General features: G+C 43.1%; 1 non-coding gene across 1 annotated transcript; it reads right to left on the bottom strand.

Annotated features, from left to right (window-relative positions):
- Window positions 1–4,952: 4,952 nt before the first annotated feature.
- Window positions 4,953–5,027, bottom strand: Trnas-uga (transfer RNA serine (anticodon UGA)). Its single transcript has one exon. It is a non-coding gene; the product is annotated as a tRNA-Ser (tRNA).
- Window positions 5,028–5,642: the final 615 nt, after the last annotated feature.

The raw sequence follows: 5,642 nt of genomic DNA on the forward strand, positions 1-5,642 counted from the left end.
TACAGAGATCCAGGAAGAGGTTGATGCTAAGGTTGTGATTGTATTGCTCAATGGAGCATTAGTTATTACTAAAGACTAGCTTTTATGTGATGAATAGAGTTACTGGCAGCAATTGGCATATGACCAATTATAGAACCAAATCTGCTTGTTATGAGTAGAGGTGTCAATCATACAGATATCAGAATGGAGTGGTTACTCTAGCAATATTGGCTGAGATATAGATCAGCCATGGAAAGAAGACATGGCTCAAAAGTAAACTGAAATATCACCAAAAGTAACGAAATGGCAATAACATTTGATCTACAACAGACTGTAGAAACTTCTGTGGCAATTGCTTTTTGCATGAAAAATGTTGATTGGGATCTCCTAGCTCCAATGACAGAGGCATTTTTGTTGCAACATGACGAATGCAGAGTTTGTTACAGAGAACACTTGTCAGAAGTTGTACAATACACACAATTTATCACAGTACCAAGGAACAGGACATCCAGTATGTCAAAAACACCATGGAATAAACTGACCGAACAGGGGTTACAAGAAAGGAATTATTAACCCGAAATGACTGAATTTGGAACATATTGTATATAGACAATTACAGTTCAAATTTCTCCGTTAAGAAATCAAATCACCTGTAGTTATTTCAGCTCTACAAATGCATGACAAGAGAAAAATTGTAGTTTCAAGGGATTCAGCATAGGACATCCTCCACATATCTCTTCCAGATAATGTCACTACCACAGACGATCCCAGACATACTTGCCATTGTGTTCCCTTTTGCAGAGAAAGTGGTCATGTCATAGGTGAAGTCAAATGTGTATTAAATATATGGCATTAGTTTTGTGTTTTCTTTTGCAAAGAAAGTGTTCCATCTCCAGGTGAAGTAGGAGAAAGTTCCATTTCTGGCACTATTTACCCAGAGCTGTTATTGTACGTAACACCACAGATAGTACCTTCTTTAACATTTTAATAACTCACTCATACTAGGACACATTCTGTTACCTGGAAATCAGCACAAGTCATTGTTACAAAAGGAGATCACAAGAGCTACAGACTATATCTATCGTGAATACTTTGGCCAGAGTCCATGAGAAGCTATTGCGTGACTGACTGACACACAGAACTTCACACGTTATGTGAGAGTTAGTTGGGATTCAGAAAGGAAAATCTACTGACATAATAAATATGGATACAAGCAAGTGGTTGACACCCATAAAAAATATTCATTTGCTATTGTGGTGGATATCTCAGGTGCTTTTGGCACAACTAGTATTCACTGCTCTTGTATTGACAGATCTCCAAACCACCTGTAAAAGGACAAATTGCTGAATGGCAAACAAATCAACTAGATGTCATGAAATGCCTTATCAGAGGCTGCCCATAGGATTCTATCTACAATATTTTGCTTTTTTGGGTTGGTGTGGATTTAACCACCGAGTCATTGTTAACTTTACTTAATGGGGAGGAAGAAGCTGACAGTGCAGTTTTTTATAAGAGGATTCATAAGGAAAGCTGTGGTAAAAAATAACAATTGTTGTATTGGTAATGCAGCAAATATGTGTAAAAGAACAAATTCACAGTAGCTATTCATAAGACAGTGTTTTTACTGATGAAAGATAGATTGTTCATAACTAGAAATCATACTTCCAAATTATATGGAATTTGCATTTGCACAAGTCAGATGTGTAGACCTTTACATATGTATTCACACAGTGAATTACATTTCCTTTATAACTGCAACTTTCAAGTTTCCATTCTGTTATCTCTTAGTTAGTTTCCTTTCTTATATCTACTGTACCAATTTCCTGTACATTGTACAACTCAAGCAGTTTCTAATAATGCTAATACAGTATCCAATGTGCATTTGAAAAGGATGCATTGTCACACTTCAATGTCACTTTAAATCTTACTTAAGGTCTGTGTTACTAATAATTACTTCCTATGCCTTTCCCTACAATTGATAAATCTCATAAACACTTTCTTTGAGCAATTAATGGTAAATAATTGGGACATGAAACAAGATTACAATGAATTTAAATATGGATTTACAGAAATTATTAAAATTTAGCAATGGTGCACTAGCTCCTGACATACAGTTTTCCCTCAATTTCACAAAACCAAGTTTCATGCTCAAGGAGCCACTTTGCTTACTCTATTACTGTTCCTATTCATAACTTCCTTATTCAACTGTGGCTATATACTACAAAGCTTAATTCTGCAATGTCTCATTCACACTCACATTCATTGTGGTAGCCCATGTCATTCTTTGAACAATATGATAAGTGTTGGTTTATGCATTCTGTGTGACATGTTTTGCACACCTTGAGAAATTGCTCATGAGAGGGGGACATCCACCCATAGATGTTACTGATGTTTCATCCCTCACTTGGTCTCTTCACACTCAACAGAATTTGCATCTGAAAAGCTTGTGGTAAAAGGCTACTTTCACAGCTAATTGCCAAAAGCATCCTCCTGACCAAAGCTCTATCCATAGTGTTCTCTAGGCTTTTTTAGGGGTAGATTCATATCAAAGCTAGAGCTGCAGTATAAATACACTCCTGGAAATGGAAAAAAGAACACATTGACACCGGTGTGTCAGACCCACCATACTTGCTCCGGACACTGCGAGAGGGCTGTACAAGCAATGATCACACGCACGGCACAGCGGACACACCAGGAACCGCGGTGTTGGCCGTCAAATGGCGCTAGCTGCGCAGCATTTGTGCACCACTGCCGTCAGTGTCAGCCAGTTTGCCGTGGCATACAGAGCTCCATCGCAGTCTTTAACACTGGTAGCATGCCACGACAGCGTGGACATGAACCGTATGTGCAGTTGACGGACTTTGAGCGAGGGCGTATAGTGGGCATGCGGGAGGCTGGGTGGACGTACCGCCGACACCACGTGGGGCGTGAGGTCTCCACAGTACATCGATGTTGTCGCCAGTGGTCGGCGGAAGGTGCACGTGCCCGTCGACCTGGGACCGGACCGCAGCGACGCACGGATGCACGCCAAGACCGTAGGATCCTACGCAGTGCCGTAGGGGACCGCACCACCACTTCCCAGCAAATTAGGGACACTGTTGCTCCTGGGGTATCGGCGAGGACCATTCGCAACCGTCTCCATGAAGCTGGGCTACGGTCCCGCACACCGTTAGGCCGTCTTCCGCTCACGCCCCAACATCGTGCAGCCCGCCTCCAGTGGTGTCGCGACAGGCGTGAATGGAGGGACGAATGGAGACGTGTCATCTTCAGCAATGAGAGTCGCTTCTGCCTTGGTGCCAATGATGGTTGTATGCATGTTTGGCGCCGTGCAGGTGAGCGCCACAATCAGGACTGCATACGACCGAGGCACACAGGGCCAACACCCGGCATCATGGTGTGGGGAGCGATCTCCTACACCAGCCGTACACCACTGGTGATCGTCGAGGGGACACTGAATAGTGCACGGTACATCCAAATCGTCATCGAACCCATCGTTCTACCATTCCTAGACCGGCAAGGGAACTTGCTGTTCCAACAGGACAATGCACGTCCGCATGTATCCCATGCCACCCAACGTGCTCTAGAAGGTGTAAGTCAACTACCCTGGCCAGCAAGATCTCCGGATCTGTCCCCCATTGAGCATGTTTGGGACTGGATGAAGCGTCGTCTCATGCGGTCTGCACGTCCAGCACGAACGCTGGTCCAACTGAGGCACCAGGTGGAAATGGCATGGCAAGCCGTTCCACAGGACTACATCCAGCATCTCTACGATCGTCTCCATGGGAGAATAGCAGCCTGCATTGCTGCGAAAGGTGGATATACACTGTACTAGTGCCGACATTGTGCATGCTCTGTTGCCTGTGTCTATGTGCCTGTGGTTCTGTCAGTGTGATCATGTGATGTATCTGACCCCAGGAATGTGTCAATAAAGTTTCCCCTTCCTGGGACAATGAATTCACGGTGTTCTTATTTCAATTTCCAGGAGTGTACAATTACAGTTGAAACAGGTAGTACCAAAATAAAATACTGCAGTCAAGACAAACTTCAGGATATTAAAGAAAACACAGTGTCCTCCATCAAGTCTCATAAATAAAAACGTATCCATATCCATACAAGAAAACGAAAAGGTAAATAGAATTTCAGCATACTTATGCATATCAGAACATGAAACAGGTATCACTGAAATTGATCAGATTCATGTTGATGGAGACAAGCTAATACCATATTACTAGAAGACACTAAGAAGAAAGATGGAGTGTATATATATCACCTGCAGGGGCCATATAAAGCTTCATAAAACAGATTTTTTTCTTTTAGGTAACATTCTTCTGACTGGTTTGATGCATTCCACCATGGATTTCTCTCCTGTGCCAACCTCTTCATTTCTGAGTAATTCTTGCACCCAATGACCTCAACTATTTGCTGGATTTATTCCAATCTCTGTCTTCCTCTGCAGTTTTATGCTCTACAACTCCCTCCAGTAACATGGAATATTCCCTGCTTCCTTAACCTGTGTCCTATCACCCTGTTGCTTATTTTTATCAGTGTTCATCTACAACTACATGGATACTCTACAAATCACACTTAACTGCCTGGCAGAGGTTTCATTGAACCACTTTCACAATAATCCTCTATTATTCCAATCACGAATAGTGCATGGAAAAAAGAACATCTATATCTTGGGACAAGCTCTGATTTCCATTATTTTATTTTTATGATTTTTTTCTCCCTATGTAGGTCGGCGTCAACAAAATATTTTTGCATTTGGAGGAGAAAGTTGGCGATTGAAATTTCATGAGAAGATTCTGCCGCAACTAAAAACATTTTTATTTTAATGAGGTCCACCCCAAATAATGTATCACGTCAGTGACACTTTCTCCCCTATTTAGCAATAATACAAAATGTGCTGCTCTTCTTGGAACTTTCTTGATGTACTCTGTTAATCATGAAACTTCCTGGCAGATTAAAACTGTGTGCCCGACCGAGACTCGAACTCGGGACCTTTGCCTTTCACGGGCAAGTGCTCTACCAACTGAGCTACCGAAGCACGACTCACGCCCGGTACTCACAGCTTTACTACTGCCAGTACCTCGTCTCCTACCTTCCAAACTTTACAGAAGCTCTCCTGCGAACCTTGCAGAACTAGCACTCCTGAAAGAAAGGATATTGCGGAGACATGGCTTAGCCACAGCCTGGGGGATGTTTCCAGAACGAGATTTTCACTCTGCAGCGGAGTGTGCGCTGATATGAAACTTCCTGGCAGATTAAAACTGTGTGCCTGACCGAGACTCGAACTCAGGACCTTTGCCTTTCGCGGGCAAGTGCTCTACCAACTGAGCTACCGAAGCACGACTCACGCCCGGTACTCACAGCTTTACTTCTGCCAGTACCTCGTCTCCTACCTTCCAAACTTTACAGAAGCTCTCCTGCGAACCTTGCAGAACTAGCACTCGGGCATACAGTTTTAATCTGCCAGGAAGTTTCATATCAGCGCACACTCCGCTGCAGAGTGAAAATCTCATTCTGGAAACATCACCCAGGCTGTGGCTAAGCCATGTCTCCGCAATATCCTTTCTTTCAGGAGTGCTAGTTCTGCAAGGTTCGCAGGAGAGCTTCTGTAAAGTTTGGAAGGTAGGAGACGAGGTACTGGCAGAAGTAAAGCT

This window comes from Schistocerca cancellata, chromosome 1 (genome assembly GCF_023864275.1).
Source record: "Schistocerca cancellata isolate TAMUIC-IGC-003103 chromosome 1, iqSchCanc2.1, whole genome shotgun sequence".
Lineage (NCBI taxonomy): Eukaryota > Metazoa > Arthropoda > Insecta > Orthoptera > Acrididae > Schistocerca > Schistocerca cancellata.